The 18,271-nt window shown below is 36.6% G+C and overlaps 1 protein-coding gene across 1 annotated transcript in view; it reads right to left on the bottom strand.

Moving 5' to 3' along the window:
- Positions 1-18,032, bottom strand: part of ECRG4 (ECRG4 augurin precursor) — a 59,736-nt gene extending 41,704 nt beyond the window's left edge. The window contains exon 1 of the mRNA XM_044667061.1: positions 17,981-18,032. The gene's annotated coding sequence lies outside the window, so the exon portion shown is untranslated. The remainder of the gene's footprint in view (positions 1-17,980) is intronic.
- Positions 18,033-18,271: the final 239 nt, after the last annotated feature.

The following is an 18,271-nucleotide window of genomic DNA, read 5'->3' as shown; positions in this document are numbered from 1 at the left end:
GTTGCATTGGTGTGGTAGTTTCGAGTCTACATCCCCAATCATGTCCACCTCAAACCATGCATTCAAGCAGTTGTTTTTCTTATATGTTTCCTCTCCTGCAGTCCTTCCTCTGAATGTGGGTAGCATTCTTTACCATAAATCCCTCAGAACTGTCCTGTGTCATTGCATTGCTGCTGATACAGCAGTCCATTACATTCGATTTTACCATAGTATATCAGTCTCTGTGTACAATGTTCTTCTGGATCTGCTTCTTTCACTCTGCATCAATTCCTGGAGGTCTTTCCAGTTCACATGGAATTCCTCCAGTTTATTATTCCTTTGAGCACAATAGTATTCCATCACCAGCATATACCACAATTTGTTCAGCCATTCCCCAATTGAAGGACATACCCTCCTTTTCCAGTTTTTTGCCACCACAAAAAGCGCAGCTATAAATATTTTCATAGAAGTCTGTTTATCTATGATCTCTTTGGGCTGGGAAATTTGGAAAACAATATGGGAGAAATTAGGTTTAGATCAACATCTCACATCCTACACCAAGATAAATTCAGAATGGGTGAATGACTTGAATATAAAGAGGGAAACTATAAATAAGTTAAGTGAACACAGAATAGTATACTTGTCAGATCTCTGGGAAAGGAAAGATTTTAAAACCAAGCAAGAGTTAGAGAAAATTACAAAATATAAATTAAATGGTTTTGATTATATTAAACTAAAAAGCTTTTGTACAAACAAAAACAATGCAGCCAAAACCAGAAAGGAAACAACAAATTGGGAAAAAATCTTTATAACAAAAAACTCTGACAGGGGTCTAATTACTCAAATATACAAGGAGTTAAATCAATTTTATAAAAAAATCAAGCCATTCCCCAATTGATAAATGGGTAAGAGACATGAATAGACAATTTTCAGATAAAGAAATCAAAAGTATCAATAAGCACATGAGAAAGTGTTCTAAATCTCTAATAAATAGAGAAATGCAAATCAAAACAACTCTGAGGTATCATCTCACACCTAGCAGATTGGCTAAAATGAAAGAAGGGGAGAGTAATGAATGCTGGAGGGGATGTGGCAAAATTGGGACATTAATGCATTGTGGTGGAGTTGTGAACTGATCCAACCATTCCGGCTGGCAATTTGGAACTATGCTCAAAGGGCTATAAAAGAATGCCTGTCCTTTGATCCAGCCTTGCCCTTGTCTTTTGATGACCAATATGGATTTGGCCATAGCATGAGTGCAGGCTGAACGAAAAGAAGAAATAAGGTTGATCTAACCTGTAGTTTAAGCAGGAATTTGAGAATGTTCAGATAATGCCTCTCCCCACCTCTCATAAACCCTGCGTCGGTGCTGTTATTTCCAACAAGAGTCATCATTGCTTTGAGTTCTCCACTGAAGGTGAGAGTTAAAAAGCAGTCTGTTGACATAGTTCAACACTTCAATGGATCTGTGATCTTACTGATGTGGATATTTATTCCAAAGATGTTCATCATAACCTACCTCTAATGCCTATCTGTCCTGTATAAATCTTTTCAGATCCTCCCAAAAATTCAACAGGAGTCCATCCAATGTATTGGGAGTCTTTCTCAATTTCTTTTATCTCGAGGGGGCAGCTTAATGCATTAAGAGTCAGGTCTAGAGACAGGAGGTCCTAAGTTCAAATCTGACCTCAGACACTTCCTAGCTGTGTGACCCTAGACAAGTCATTTAACCCTCCACTGCCTAGCCCTTACTGCTCTTCTGCTTTAGAACTAATACACGGTATTGATTCTAAGACGGAAGGTAAGGGTTTAAAAAAAATTTGCTATTATCTTGAGTGTTTGGATTGTCCACTGCTTAACTCTGTCAAAACATAAGCAGCCTCTTTCCTTTATACCTCATACATTTCTTTGTTGATAATTTTTATTTCGATGTGTACATTTCTTATGTGTGATATGCATACCAAAATATAAAACATTAAGAACATTTTGACTCAAAGAAATTCATTTTGCTTAAAGAGAAGTCCAAGGGAATGTAGAAATAGAGAATTTGGTAGGAAGGGTAATGTCATGGTCATTAGTAATGGCTAAGTTCCTGTTCATTGCTGAGCAGCTTCAAAGCTTGTTGTGCCGGGTCCAGCTAGGTGGTGTGGTGGATGGAGAGACAGGTCTAAAGACAAGAGGTCCTGCATTCAAATCTGACCTCAGTAACGTCCTGGCTGTGTGACCCTGAGCAAGTCACTGAATTCCCATTTCCTAGCCCTTACCGATGTTTTGAAATCGATACACAGTATTGATTCTAAAACAGAAAGTAAAGGTTTAAAAAAAAACACTGTGAGTCAGTAAGAAAATAAACATTTATTTAGTGAAAGAAACTATTCTGAGTATACAAAGAAAGAGAAAAAAAAAACTCGTGCCCAAAGAGCATATATAATCTATTAAACTGCATATTCACTGGGGTCTGGTACAGAGTAAGAGATGCTAACAAAACAGAAAAAGAAGTACTGAAAAGTTGAGGGAAGAGGAAGCTTATTTTGGTAGTCATTCGGTCAACAAGCATTCAGTAAACCCTTACTGTGTTTATAACCTTTTGTTCAGTCATTTTTGAGAAACGTCCAACTCTTTGTGATCCCATTTGGGATTTTCTTGGCAGAGATATTGGAGTGTTTTGCCATTTCCTTTTCTAGCTCCTTTGACAGAAAAGGAAACTGAGGAAAACAGGGTTAAGTGACTTGCCCAGGGTCACTCAACTAGTGTCTGAGGCCAGATATGAACTCAGGAAGATGAGTCTTCCTGATTCCAAGCCAGTGCTCTATCTACTGCATCACCTAGCTGCCCTACATACTTTGCTAAGTGCTAAAGATACAAAAGCAAAAGATGACCCTGACCTCAAAGAGCATATTTTTCTAATGGAGGAAACACATAGACATATAACATATCCACAGACTACATGAAGGTACTCTGACAGGGGAAGGTATTTATATCTGGAGGAGACTAAGAAGAGCTTCCTGCAAAAGACGGAATTTTATCTTTTACAAACTGTTCATGCTATGTCTGTTCTTTTCCACTGCTCTGCTTTTCTTTTTCTTAGCCAGTACCAGATATTTTGATAATTACTGCTTTAAAACCTAGTTCTAAAATCTCGGATTGCTAGATCTTCTTCCTTTACATTTTTTCATTAATTTCTTTGATATTCTTGACCTTTTGTTTTTCAAAATGAATTTTATTATTATATTTTCTAGTTCAATAAAATATTTTTTGGCAATTGAATGGGATGACATTGAATAAGTAGATTAGGTAGGATTGCCATTTTAACTCTGCCCACCCATGAACAATGAATATTCCTTCAATTATTTAAATCTGACTTTTTTTGAAAAAAAAATGTTTTATAATTATGTTCGTATACTTCCTCAATTTGCTTTGTCAGATATACTCCTAGGTATTTTATTCTATCTATGGTTATTTTATTTTATTGTTAAAATATAACCTTTACCTTCCATCTTAGAATTAGAAGAAGAGTGGTAAAGATAGAAGAGTGGTAAAGGCTAGGCAATGGGAGTTAAGTGACTTGCCCAGGGTCACATAGCTGGGAAGCGTCTGAGGCCAGATTTGAACCTAGGACCTCCCATCTCTAGGCCTGCCTCTCAATCCACTGGGTTCCATCTATGGTTATTTAAAACGGATGATCTCTTACTATGTCCTTTTGCAGGACATTGTTGATGATAGATGTACAGGAATGCTGATTAATTATGTGGGTTTATTTTGTTATGGCTACTTTGGCTAAAATTATTTATAGTTTCAACTAACTTTATAGCTGACTCTCTAGGATTATACACACACACACACACACACACACACACACACACACACACACATCATCTGTGAAAAGATAGTTTTGTTACCTTCTTCTCTTTCTGATTCCTTCAGTTTCTTTTTCCTCCCTTATTGCCATTGCTAGCATTTCTAATATAATTTTAAATAATAATGGTGATGATGAGCATCCTGGTTTTTTGCTCCTGATCTTATGGGAAAGGCTTTTAAGTTATCCTCATTACAGATAATATTGGCTAATGGTTAAGTATATATTTATTATTTGAAGAAAAAATTCATTTGTACCTATGCTTTCAAGTGTTTTTAATAGGGATAAGTATTGTATTTTGTTTGCTTTTTCTTCATCTATTGATATAATCAAATAATTCTTGCTGTTTTTTATGTAATCAATTATGTTAATAGTTTTCCTTATATAAAACCATCCCTGCATACTAGTATGAATTTTATTTGGACATAAAGTATAATAACTGTTATATTAATATATTATATAGTAACATATTGCTATCTTCTCTATATTCATTCTAAGCAATAACATCCAAAAATTAATGTTTAACAAAAAGTGGGATTTGAGCTAATTCTTGAAAGAAACCAGGGAAACTAAGAGACAGAAGTGAGGGAGAAACCATTCCAAGAATGAAGGAGAGCTTATGCAAGGTATGGCAATGGGACAAGGAGTATTGTGGCAGAATAAAACCCGGGTAACTCTCCATCTTCGATGAGCAATTCTGCTTGGTTTCAAATCCAGAAATCATCATACCTCCTCCAGGATAAGCTTGTCATCTGAAACCTCTCATCCCCATAGTGATGGACTCAATTTTTAATATTCAAAAGCTACTCAGTTGATTCTCCTCTCTGATTGGAGGGCTCGAAGATGGAGCAATAAAGTTCTCCCCATATTTCCTTTATAGAAGCTCAGAACTTTCCAAGTAATCCTGCATTTTCCATCAGCAATACTACTTGGTTTTAACTCCATGGAACATTATACAACCATATCAGAAATCCCCTCATCAGATATCAGCTTCCTTTTGTGTGTTGTCTTCTCCCATTAGATGGTAAACTCTTTGAGAGCAGGGACTAACTTTTTTTTTCTTATTTGCATCCCTATCACTTAGCACTATGTCTAGTGCATAGTAGGTGCTTAATACATGTTTATTGAGTTGAATGTACAAACCAGTTACTTGTCCTTGGCAGAGGTAAGGTATGGAGGTTGTGGGTGGAGAGGGAGAGTAATAGAATCGTGGATTGTAGAGCTAGAATGGGAAGGGTCTTTAGAGTCCAGCTAGTCCAACCCCTTCATTTTATGTTAAAGGAAATTGAGGCCTAGGGAGAGTAAGTTCCCATAGTTTGAAGTAGTAGAATAAGAAATTGAACCCAGTTCCTCTGATTCCAAAGCCAGCAATTTTGTCATAGTGAGCAAAAATAATATTAAATTTTTGAACCCTTACCTTCTGCCTTATTATCAATTTTAAGACAAAGAGCAACAATAAAATCCAGGTTTCTAGATTCCCAAGTCAGTATTTTTATAACACAGTTTAAATATATGTGTACATATATTAAAAAAAACCTTAACTTGTGTCTTAGTATTTATTCTAAGGCAGAAGAGTGTTAAGGGTTAAGCAACTGGGGTTAAGTGACTTGCTCAGGATCACACAGCTAGGAAGTGTTTGAAGTCAGATTTGATCTCATCTTCTTCTGGATTTCAGGCCTGGTATCCATCCACTCTGTTATCCAACTGCCCCCAAAATAATGATTTTTAAGGAAAGAGAAAAGAAAAGAAAAATCCTGTGATTCACAAACACTTCCAAAAGTGAAAAAAAGGCAATAGAGTAAAGTAGTAGCAAGATTCATTGAAAACAGAGCAAACCCAACACAGCAAATTCAGTGTCACTAAGCGATTGCTATCATTGTTCTTATTCCAGGCAAGAAATCATTTGTGGAGAAAATGTGCTGGGCAGATGTTGACCAAGGAACTCACTTTTTGTTTGTTTGCCTACATGATTAGTGGGAAGAGAATTATCAGCTAGCATTCATTTATACAACAGTCTCAGCTTAGGCCCTTGCTTACACATATTAATCCCCTATTTAATGTGTGTTGAAGTTTTTAATCTAGTGTTATGCAAGTCAAACTTTATTATGTCAGAGTCTCAATTTTTTGGTCATCCTGGAAGTTGGCAAAGAAACATTGCCAATTTGGGGATTACAATTTTGCTAAGGGCTAGACCAGCTATGTATTCGAATCCAGTCACTAAAATATTGGCCTAAATATTGGTTATCTGGGGGGGGAGGGGTGCCTGAAGTCAGGGATACTCATCTTCATGAATTCAAATCTGGCCTCAGACACTTACTAGCTGTATGATCCTAGGCAAGTCACTTAACTCTGTTTGACTCAGTTTCTTCAATCTATAAAATGAGTTAAAGTCAAACCACTCCAATATTTTGCCACAAAAACCCCAAATGGGGATTGTCAGAAGCAAATTTCTCTCTCCATTATGTGGCTTTTTTTTTTCAACATCATCTCTAAGTGACCTGGAAGTCAAAACCACTGAGTAAATTCAGGTATAGACAAGCCCTCAGAGAAAGGAAGTTAAAGAACCAAGGAACCAACGAAAGAGGAAACTGATTCCACAGGCACTGCCCCTTTGGGCAGTCCAGCCAAATTAAGAAACTGTGTTTGGTTCCTGAGATGTGATGCGTGAGAGCAAGTGGGTGGAGAAAAGAGCTTATAAGTGGAGACAAGGAGATGTTTGGGGTCTTCTGGCTGGATTGTGGAGAGCAGAAGGAACCCATTCAGTGGTTAGCCACAGGCTCATCATGGTGATCAATAGATTAGAAAGCTCAATATCTCTCTACCTCTTTCCTACCTTTCCCTCTCTTTACTACTCCTATTACTTTGCTGTAATAAAGTTATTAAGCTACTATCAGCCTCATAATTTTAATTATTACAGTATCGAAGAGTTGGACATGACAAAATGGCTGAACAGCAAAAATAACCAAGGATACTTTCCATGAGTACTTTTCATTAATGGATTTGTTATCTACGATCAGGGATTTTTTCATTTACTAGAATCTGTTGTGCCCTTCTGAGCAAAAATTGGTTGGTTGTTTCCCTTCATACTCAGAGGACCAAAATAACATCACTATGTTGAGGTCAGTGCACAAGTGTGTCATACTGTGAATGAACAGACCAATCGGAGCTCAGAAGTCTCTACCACAGTAGGGGCGCAAACAGCCCATGTAAACATTTTGGAAGGAGATGTCTCCAAATGTGCAAATCTCACATTTCTTTTGAACTACTGCAGTTCTGCTTTGTTCACAGAGCACAGCAGTCTTCTTGATGCTGGCACATTATGGCAAGGTAGGGTTAACTTGAGCTATCAATTGAGGTATGAAAGAAGCTTCATTATATAGAAATGGGAGTGTGTAATGAGATTCTTTAGAGAAATGTGGCATTATAAATAGCGGACAAACTTTGGAGTCAATATGACCAGGTTTTATCAAGGGTGCTAGCCCACACCTATAATCCCTGCTTTTGTGCAAAATAATAGCTACTTCAAAGGATTGTTAGGTGGATCAAATTATATGATATTTGTGAAGCACTAGTCAAATCTAGAAATGCTATTTAATTATTATCTATTATCATCATTATCATTTTAAAGGAGCTTTAAGAATAGGCTGTTCCTGAGGCTACAAGGGTACATGGAAAGACTGAGAGAGGTTTTCTATCCCTCCTCTCTAGAAAAAAAAGTCCTTATTGAAATAAGCACTAAAGAAGCCTGGACCTAGGCATTCTCTTCCTACTGAAAGTTTCCAAGGTGTAAGCTATCAGGAGTTTCAGAAAAATTCCCCCTGATGATGAGAGGACATCACAAAGAGGCCAGTACATCCTTCTTAAAAGGTAGCACCCTCCAAGGATGACTAAAAAAAGGCTCAATTTGAAGGTACTTTTGAGTAAGGGAGGCAGGTGAAGAGATATTACATTTCAGCTAGCTCTGTTGCAGCTTCAAAGTCCTTTTCTGTATCTATTCTGGACATCTTTAAAATCCCTTTTTGGGAATTTTATTTACTTCCCAAATTTGGGATTTGGGAAAAAAGAGAATGGTCAGAGGAGATGATTCCAAATAGCAGAGGAATGTAAACTATGAGATATTAACCAAATAAGTAGGTTATAATAAATGTACTGTACTTTTTAAGCTTTTAACAGTGTTAATTACTTTCTTAATAGCAATATGAGTTAAAATGACAATGAATTTTCATTTCACAACTAATAATCAAGCACATTATAATTATTATAATTACTAAGAAGTCACTATGGTCTTTGGGGGCAGATAGGTTTCCCAGTGGATAAAGTACTAAACATGGAGTCAAGAAAACTCATCTGGGGCAGCTAGGTAGCTCAGTGGATAGAGGAACAGGCCTGGAGTTGGAAGGATCTGGGTACTAATTTGGCCTCAGACACGTCCTAGCTGTGTAACTCTGGGCAAGTTACTTTGCTCTTTTTGCCTCAGTTTCCTAATCTGTAAAATGAGCTAGAGAAGGAAATGGCAAACCACTTCAGGTCACTGCTAAGAAAATATGAAATGGAATCATTGAATTGGGACAGTCCTGAAAAAATCACTGAACTGAATGAACACTATAGCCCAGTGATGGCGAACCTTTTAGAGGAGCACGTGTGTGGAGAAGGGAAGCAACCTGGCTCTACATCCCTCTGGCTTTCTAGTAACAAATTCTGGTGAATCCTATTGCTGGAGCAATAGCATGCATGTTCACAGAGAGGATTCTGAGTACCCCCTCTGGCATGCATGCCATAGGTTCGCCACCATGGCTACAGCCTTTATGCATTCCAAGCCAACAACAGACTTTTCTCAAGTTTATTATTATTTATTTATTATTCATTATTAGTATTTATTACAAAGATTATTATGGTGACCTCTTCAGTGTTCATTTATGCTAGTCTTTGGGTCTCCAATCCACATCAATTCGTCTGGCTGGCTAAAAGAAATAGCAAAGAATCCAGCAAAATTCTTGGAAGCAGGATGGAAAAAGAGGATAACTCTTTTCCTCCCCAGGGGACCACTGATGATATTGCAAATGTCAGATGAATTTGAACTTTGTTGCCTCCCACTACCCCCCACCTTCATCCCCCAAAATTCTATTGTCCATCATTAATGAAGGTAAGCATCTGGTGGGGTGCTGATAAATATTTATCAACCAGCTCTCTAAAAAAAATACAGCAGACACACTTTTAAATTTAATCTCAATGATTAACATTTTTTCCATCACTTTCTTCAGTCTAGACAATCAACAAGACAATAAATCAAATGCTGATTTTTAATTTGCCGATTTCCAAGGTGTAAATGCTTACACTGAAAATTTGACAATCTGCTCTCCCAAATTCTTCAAGCATACCAGTGAGCATATTTCTCCAGAGGAAACCAAGAATAGAAAAGATATAGAACTCTACTTTAGGGTAGGGAAGAGAGAAGGTAATCCATTAGCATTGGAGTTTAAGGTTCAGAGTCAAATCTTTCCTTGTTCCTTCTTCATAAAATTGGAGGAATAAAGGGATCATTGGGATTGCAATTTTGAACTTGCATAAAATCCTCACCATTCGGGGAGTCATTTTCTTCTTTGTATTCTAGAACAGCTAGGTGGAGCAATTAATTCAATGCCTTTTTGTTTGTGAATGGGTTTCCCACTGATTGAGTCTGGCCTTTCTAAGTGAACTCTTTGCATGAAGTGTTTAACATCTCTCAGAGACTTAATTTAATGCTGCAGCAAATTCAACAAGCATTCATTAATTGTCCACCATGTACCAGGCAGAAAGAAAAGGGGCTGCATAGGACTGGGAGCCATTTGATGTTTTTCTTTGTTTCTGTGGTTGCCATGGCCAAAGAATTCATCACCAAGTGACCAGCCAACTGGTGATTAGGCAGGTCCTCAGATGGCAAACTGACTTTGTTGCCAGGACTGTATGCTCAATCCTACTGTCTCTATATAGTCACTGATGTGTTAGATCATAGATAAGTACAATCAGGTTTGAAGAATATGTCACCAAAGAGAAAACACTTGTGATTAAAGCAACTGTAACTTAATCTATTTTTAAAATAATGTTAAAAAATAAAAAATGAATAAAAGAAATTATGATTATCAAAAATAATTAAAAGTATAAAATTAGCCAATTACATCACTTACTATTAATGAGGAGACTAAAATAGATTAACAATCATCTCAGTCAGCAAATGTTTGACTTTTTGTTTAGAGCACTGGACTTGGAGTCAGGAAAATCTCACTTCAAATTCAGTCTCAAACATGTACTGGCTGTATCATCCTAGGCAAATAACTTAATCTCTCCACCTCAGTTTCCTCACCTGTAAAATGAGATTAATAATGGCATCTCCTTCATAGTTTTGATTTGAGGGTCAAATGAGATAACATATATAAAACACTTTACAAATCTTAAATAATAGATAACTATGTGCTAGTTGTTATTGTTATTATTATTACTATTTCTTGTCAAATGTCCACGTCAAATTTCTTGTCAAATACAGCCGCCAAGAGAAGTCAGTTAAGAATATGAATTTATTTACAGCATCTTAAGAAGAAGGACAATGGAAGATTATGAGTAATATAACCTCATAAATCAGAGAAAAGCAGTGAAGGATGAAACTAGTTTAAAGAAAAGTTGACTAGAGACTCAACAAAGCAAAGACATTTAAGGAGTGTAAAGCTGGCAAGAAGGCACCAAACTGACTAAATATAGAAATGATCAGCAAAGATTTTTATAATAAACTCTTTTCACTGTAAGGAAGTGTGGAACTAACATACTTGGACTCTTAACTTCACAGTCCCAGATGTGCTTATTAGAGTAGGTGGAAGTGGCACCAAATAGAACAAAGACAAGGAAAGGAGATATATTAGACCAATTGTAAAGAGAGGAGATTTGTGCTAAATGCAATTCAAGTTAGGAAGGCATCAAAAATTATCCATGAGGAAGGAAATAAAGGAATCAAAGATATGGGAGGGAAACCATTTCAGACCTTTTTAATATGAAGAAAATTGTAACAAAAAATATCAACAATGTTTGTATTTAATGTCTACATTCTGATCTATATAAAATTTCATGAGAAGAATAAACACACACACACACAGTGAAGGCATCACTGGCAGAAGATTTAGTAGGGAGCCAACAGGCTTTTGCAAGAAATATCCAATATATTAACTCTTTGCCATCACACAATTGACTGAAGAATATAGAAAATATAAGACCCTATTAATTTGTTCTACATTCATGAATTCTGAAATTCACTTACTGCATCATAATTGTTATTCCACTTCTTCCTCAACCTTATAGAACCAAACCTTCTTCATCCTCACTTTGACTTCCAATCCCTCCCTGCTGTCAGTTCCTTCCCAGGCCACTACCTTTGTATTGACTATACTCTCCTTACTCACCCATCTTGACCTCACGATGAACCAGTTCAATTCTATACTGTCCTCTTCTTTCGATTCTCTTCCCCTTTATCCTATCAAAAATCTTATCAAATCTTATCCAAAATAAAAAAAATCTTGCCTTGTCATACCTGAGCCTTGGATTTCTCCCACTACTTAATGCCTTTGTGCCCACTCACATATTGCTGAATAATGTGGAGAAAATCAGGAAACAATATTGAATGGGTTCTCTACAAATTTCTGTTGAATAATCTAAATTGGACCCTCACTATGGCAAGAAAATCCTTCTATGCTTACCCAATTAACTCACAATCTCACTTATCACAGATTTTCCAAATCTTTTCATTCCTCCTCAAATCTCCCATGTCCCTCCCTTTCTTCATCATCTAAGCTGAGAAGTTCACTTCATAATTCACTACAAATTTTGAGACCATTAACTGTCAATTGTCTCTTCTCAACTCCTCTCAGATCACAAGCCCCTCCACCCACACCTTACATGAAGAGGTGGTTCTTCATGCCAACCCTTCTACATGCATAAGGATCCTATTCCATCTATCTCTTTATCTTTAGTAGATTGCCCCCTTTATCATCCTCCCTCTCATTTATCTTCAGTCTTTCCCTGACTCTTTTCCTTGATGTCTACAAGCATGTCCAAAGACATTTGAAAAGTCTATAATAACTAAGGTTTCCTTTGAAGTATTTGAAAAGCTATCATAAGAGATTAGCCTTGTTCTATCTGGCCCTTATGTTAAATATATATACTTTATCTTCAAATTATATCAACCTTCTCTCTCTGCTCTTGTACTCCTCTTTCTCTAATTGGGAAGTTCCTCCTGCAATCTCCATTTGGATGAAGAGCTCAAACCAAAAATTTTTTATTCTCAAGGCTTTGTCATATAGGTATCTTCTCTCGCTCACCCACACTTTTATGTATTGACTTCAAGGATATGTGCATATTATCATTGTTTCTTTTATGTTAAATATGATAAAACTAACCTTGAAAACTGAATATGTTGTCTTTCTCATTGATTGAGTTTCCTCATCTTTTGTAATACAGATATCATGAAAGTTCATTATAACTTACTCTAAGCACATCCTTGGTTATCAAGGAAACTGTGTTGGCTACTGTTAGTTTCCCTGAAATCATTTATGTTATGAATAAAATTTTCAGTGACAGACCAGCTAAAATGCAGAGTAACATTCATTTCTTTCACAAAAAGGAAGAACAACTTTCGACTGGGGATGTCAGAGAAGATATTATGGAGTCGATGGCACCTGAATTGGCACATGAAAGGGGAGAAAGGTTTCAATAGATTGATATGGGGACATGAATGGAGAATCAATCCATTACAAGCATAGAAAAGAGAAGAGGATGAGATCAGGGAACAATGAGTAGTCCAATTTGGCTAGAGAACAGAAGAGTCTTATAAAATATAGCTAGAGAGTAGTTTGGAACTATACTTTGAAGCTATGAATGTCAAGTTTAGGAGGATAGTTAGATAGATAGAGATAGAGATATTATGTAATCAAGAGCCACTAAGGATTTTTGAGCATTTCTTTTTATGGCGGCAAAGAATTAGAAACTGAGGTTGTGCCCATCAGTTGGAAAAGGGCTATAGTATATGATGGTAATGGAATACTATTATGCTATAAGAAATGTAAAGCAGGATGGTGTCAGAAAATCCTGGGAAGATTTATATGAACTGAAGTAAAGCAAAGTGAACAGAAGCAGTGTTGTGTATAGTAACAGCATCTTGTAAGGATGATCAAACTTAGTTACTCCAATCAAGATAATGATCTAAGACAATGCCAGGGGATTTAAGATGAATCATTCTCTCTACCTCTAGAGAGAGAACTGATGAATTCTTGAGTACAGATTGAAGCATAGTTTTACTTTCTTTTTCTTGTTTGTGTATGTGTGTTTGTGTGTGTGTGTTCTCTTTTGTATTATAGCTAATATTGAAATATGTTTTTCATGACTTCATACACATAATTGATATTATATTGCTTGCTTTCTCAAGGGATGGAGAAGGTACAAGAAAAAGGAAGAGAATGAGGAACTCAAATTTTTAAAAATGAATGTTAAAAAATTTAATATGTAATTGGAAAATATTTAATGAATAAGTAAAAATTTATTTTTAAAAAGATTTTTTGAGCATGGTGACATGGCTATGTCATTTCCTTATTTAGATAAAGTCCCAGAAAGAAGGAAGGTGTGAACTTATATCAGAGATAGCAATTTGTAGACTATAACAGTACAGGTAAGAAGAAATGGGGCTCAATGAGATTGGTGGGAGTATGAATGGAAAGAAGAATGGTTTTTAGCTACCTAAACTATGTGAACTGGAACAAGTCATTTAACCATTTAAAATTTCACTCAATTTCTTATTTTGTAAAACGGGAGTAATAATGCTTGTCTATTTGAAGGAAATCAAGTATATTCCACTTTTGCTCATATTTTGAAAGTGTAATTCATTAAACAATATAAATTTTTACAACCATTATATTTGTTGGTGTTGAGTTGCTTCGTTGTGTCCAACTCTTCATGACTCCATTTTTCTTGGCAGAGATACTGTATTGGTTTGCCATTTCCTCCTCCAGCTCATTTTGTAGATGAGGAAACTGAGGCAAATAGAGTTAAGCAGCTTGCCTAAGATCACACAGCTAGTATGTGTTGGAGGTCAGATTTGAACTCAGGTTTTCCTGACTCCAGGCCTAGTCCTCTATCCACTATGCCCTGTAGTTTATATAACTTAAAAATTAAGGACGTGAATGGATAAGAACTATTTCAGAGTTAGAAACAAAGATCTAAACCTGAGTTTAGTAACAGTAGTTTAGTCACAGAGTATATTGGTGATAACAATAGGACCTGAGGAACGAGGAGGAGCATGTTTTTGAAGGAAGATGCTCTCCTAGAAGCATGAGTTTTCTCATGACTTAATTCGTAACGAAGCCCTAAAATCCTTTTTCAACAGCATGAGAATCTGTGGGAAATTGTACTCTCTTATGGATGGGGGGGCTGAGAATGATTCTCTTGCTCATCCCTCCTTGTTATTTGCTTTTCTATTCTATTCCAATTAAACACTTTGCTATTTGATTTTTTAATTTCTACTTGTCTATTAGTAGAATAGGCACCATTTGGGGACCAGAGCCATGTATTATTTTGACGTTGATCCCAGTATAAATTATGATCCTGAGAATAGAAGATCTCATAGTATAGGCCCAGAGAGAACTGTACTTTTTAAAAAATTGCTCAAGAGAGAGGTTGCTATCACTACCTTTCATCACCCATTTCTTCATCTTACTTGACTTCAGCATGACAAGGTTTGTCCTGAACCATTTCAGTACTCATCCTTCTCTTTTAACCTCATGTTCCTACCTGCTGGTTTTACATATTCATGCTTTTTTTTCAAAGGCTACACATTCATTAGTTTTCCTCCTATGTATGTATGCAGGGGACAAGCTATTTTTAGTCCATTATCTTGGATAGTGCTTACATAGGCTGAGAATATAGCATATGAGATTTCTTGGCTGCTACATCTTGGGAATCAGAGAAGTTAAAAAGGGAAAAAAAGAATGTGAAAGTTCTCTAACCTGCCTTCTGTCACAAGTTTTTTCTCTGCAGTTCTCTGGGTAGAAAAAGAATGAGAGGAAAGAAAAATAGTCCTAAATTTTACATGAAAAGAATTTTCGCCACTTTCATATTGCTGTTTCCTGGATTTTATGATTGGAAGCATACCTTATTCTCTAGTGAATTAAATAGACTCTTGTTTGTCATTTACAAGTTTCATTCATCACTTTGATAGATAGATATAAATCTGATCTTGGCTTCCTATTTTAGAACATGTTTTTCATAGAAAAAATAATTCCTAAAGTATTAGTAGTAATGATGTGGAATGGGGAAAGTAATTTTCCCTTAGCTTCAAAATCACAAAATTATACAAAGTACATTATATTTAACTATATTTTGTGAATTCTAAAATTTTCTGGGGAGAAATCATATAAAAATGGTTCTAATATTACTATTTTGGTATCAAGATAGATTTAAATCCTGTCCCTAACACTTGTTGGGAGCACTGAGGTAGTGCAAATAGAATCAGAAAGATGTGAGTTCAATTCTGGCCTCAGACACTTACTAACTGTGTGACTCTGGGCACATTTATCTTTGCCTCAGTTCGTCATCTATAAAATGAGATTATGGGGTGGAGAGGACAGCTAGGTGGGACAGTGGATTGAGAACCAGGCCTAGAGAAGGAAGGTCCTGGATTCAAATCTGGCCTCAGATACTTCCTAGCTGTGTCACCCTGGGCAAGTCATTTAACTCCATTTGCCTTCCCCTTACCACTCTTCTACCTAGGAACCAATACAAAGTATTCATTCTAAGATGGAAAATAAGGGTTTAAAAAAAAGTGAGATGGAGAACTATCTTTGTCAAGATGACCCCAAAAAGAGGTCATGAAGAGTTGAGCACAACTGAAAATGCCTAACAGTAACAACAAAAATATTTGTTAACTTTGTGACACTGAACAAATCACTTCTATTTGTTGAATGTGACTAACTAGGACTTATGTAAGTCACAGAAGGGTTGGAATCTGCACCCCAGGGTACTCTACCTACTAACTACTCTACCTACTACTACCTACCTACCTACTCTACCCCTGAGTCTATCACTTTTTACATAAAGCATAATATAGCAATTGATGTTCAGAACGATAGCCCTAGTCAACAAGACATGATTAAATTAGCTTCATTACATTCCATTTAAAGAAGCAGCGAATAAAGCATCCTATACATATTTTAAAGAAAGACTTCCACTCTGAATTACAAGAAGAGAGAAAAATGAGGACTAGTTTCATTTGTCAGGAAAATTCCCCCATCAAAAACCCCTCATTTTCTCCAATGATGCCAGATAAATGAGGCAATTCTGGGCTTTACAATTGAGGTTGAGTTTAGATTACATTCCTTGTATAGAATAAGGCTTTCCTCTTGCATGACTGTCATTAAAAGTTGAAGTAGGTAACCAGGGGCAGTTTGAGAATTTCTGGCCCTGGAGAAAAGAGATTTCCTATTTCGGAGATATGCTCTCAGTGTGACCTTTCTTGAAGGCAAAGAAATGACTAGATGACTCCCTCCTCCTTTCACCTCCACTCCCTTCTACCTCTGCTTCTAGGGCTTTCAGTGAAACCAAGTATAAATAAATCTCAAATACCTCTTTTGTTTTTTTTCCCCTCTTTACATTTCTTTTGGTTTTAATGGAAAAAAAATGAGGCACAAAGTAGATTCCAGGGCCAGCATAATATATAGGCCATACACTTCATTTTTTCCCTTTCTTTCTTCACAGTCAGGGGATTCCGATCTCTAATAATGGTGCCTCTGTCAGACCACATAAATTATGCTAAAATTCTATGATTCTAGAATTTTTTTGTGTGTGTTTAAAAATCAACTGAGGCCTGTTCAAGAAGCAGAGTGATGTTGGACATACAAATGCCTGCTGGAAGCAGTAGATGTTGACAGAGTAATTCTCTCTCAAAAAATCAAAGCTTTGTTGCCACTGAGGGCCGAGCATAATTTGTGGTTAGCCTTGCACAGTTTCCCAGAGCAAATACCAACCTAAGTCAAATAAGCAGGGGAAAAAAACAGAGTGATTTCATTCATTTTATTACAGTTGAGATCCAGCTGTGTGAGCAGTTAGAGGTTTTGTTCTTAATTGCAGAGCTGACTTGATTTTTTTTTTAAAGCATCCTTGTGATTTTAGCCATCTGAGGAACTCCCATTATGGAAACTTCTTGTACCAATACAAATCAGCCTGTAACATGCAGGCTTTGATAACTGCCTAGAATATGGAAAAATTAAGTCATTTAACCAGGGTCTTAAGTATCAGAAGGAAGACAACACTGACTCCCAGATCAGCTCTCTGGAATATTCTGCTTCTCTTCCTCTGGATTAACATATTTAATAAGATATTTCACATTGTATGATCAAAGCTTTTAAGGACAAAAATAAATGTTTTAATCTTGATTACATAGTATTTCTGCCTTTAATTAAGTCTTTGTCACAAAAACCAAGAAAGTTATGCATCTCGCTCTTCCGAATGAAACACTGGTAGGTCTCTCCCAAGATGTACTCTGTGTTTAATGGCACTGCTTTCACTGCATTTCCAAGGATAATATTCTCTTACATAAAGACATCCTTCCAAATAGAGCCAGATATGGCAGATTCTATAAAGTACCATGTGTTATTTACATACTGACGATGCCACAATATAAACTTTATCTGGGGAAAAGCTCCTCATTTACATTTCAGCAGAGGTTTTTAATTGCTATCCTCTTGCTGCATATAGAAAAAGGAGAGGCAAAATTGGAAGGAGGACCAATTTTATAACAGAATCTTCTCTAAAAATGCCATGCAACCTGGGTTTCCATATTGGTGGAATCCATTTTCCACCTTTCCTAACTCTTGAGAAATTTCTAAAAATTTACAAGTTCCAAGAGAGGCAGAAGATGTTATAAGCCTGCCATCAGAGCATTAAGTCCCCCATCTGCATGGTTTGAGCCCCTGGGTAATCAAAGCAAAACCCATCTCAGCTCCTAATTGCCTGCTATTTCTATCAAGGCAATAGCAAGACGATGGAATCATTCCCCTCCCTGCAGAATGGAGCAGACCCCAAGGTGGGTTTAAGACATGCTGCCTGTCCCTTTGGTAAGCAAATATTTTATCACTTTACCTTTTAAAAATAATATGCTTCCTGTCTCCTTTCCAAGTGCTTGGCCAGCAGAAATGACTTTTTCTGTCACTGAACAAGTTGCTCTTTATATGAGTACTCCTTGACTTCAGAAAAGTAGGACAAGCAATGACTAACTGATGGAGGAAAAGGATTTTCAGCCTCCTGAGCCAGCCAGGCCCCAGTGGTGAAGTCATATGAAAGGCACTCTTATCTGACTTCCTTCTGCCTTCTCAGATCCTCTGCTGGAAACTTCTCCAAAAGCAGCCTATGAACACAGAAAGGAGAGAATCA

This window comes from Gracilinanus agilis, chromosome 3 (genome assembly GCF_016433145.1).
Source record: "Gracilinanus agilis isolate LMUSP501 chromosome 3, AgileGrace, whole genome shotgun sequence".
Taxonomy (NCBI): domain Eukaryota; kingdom Metazoa; phylum Chordata; class Mammalia; order Didelphimorphia; family Didelphidae; genus Gracilinanus; species Gracilinanus agilis.
This window is presented reverse-complemented; position numbering and strand designations above follow the sequence as displayed.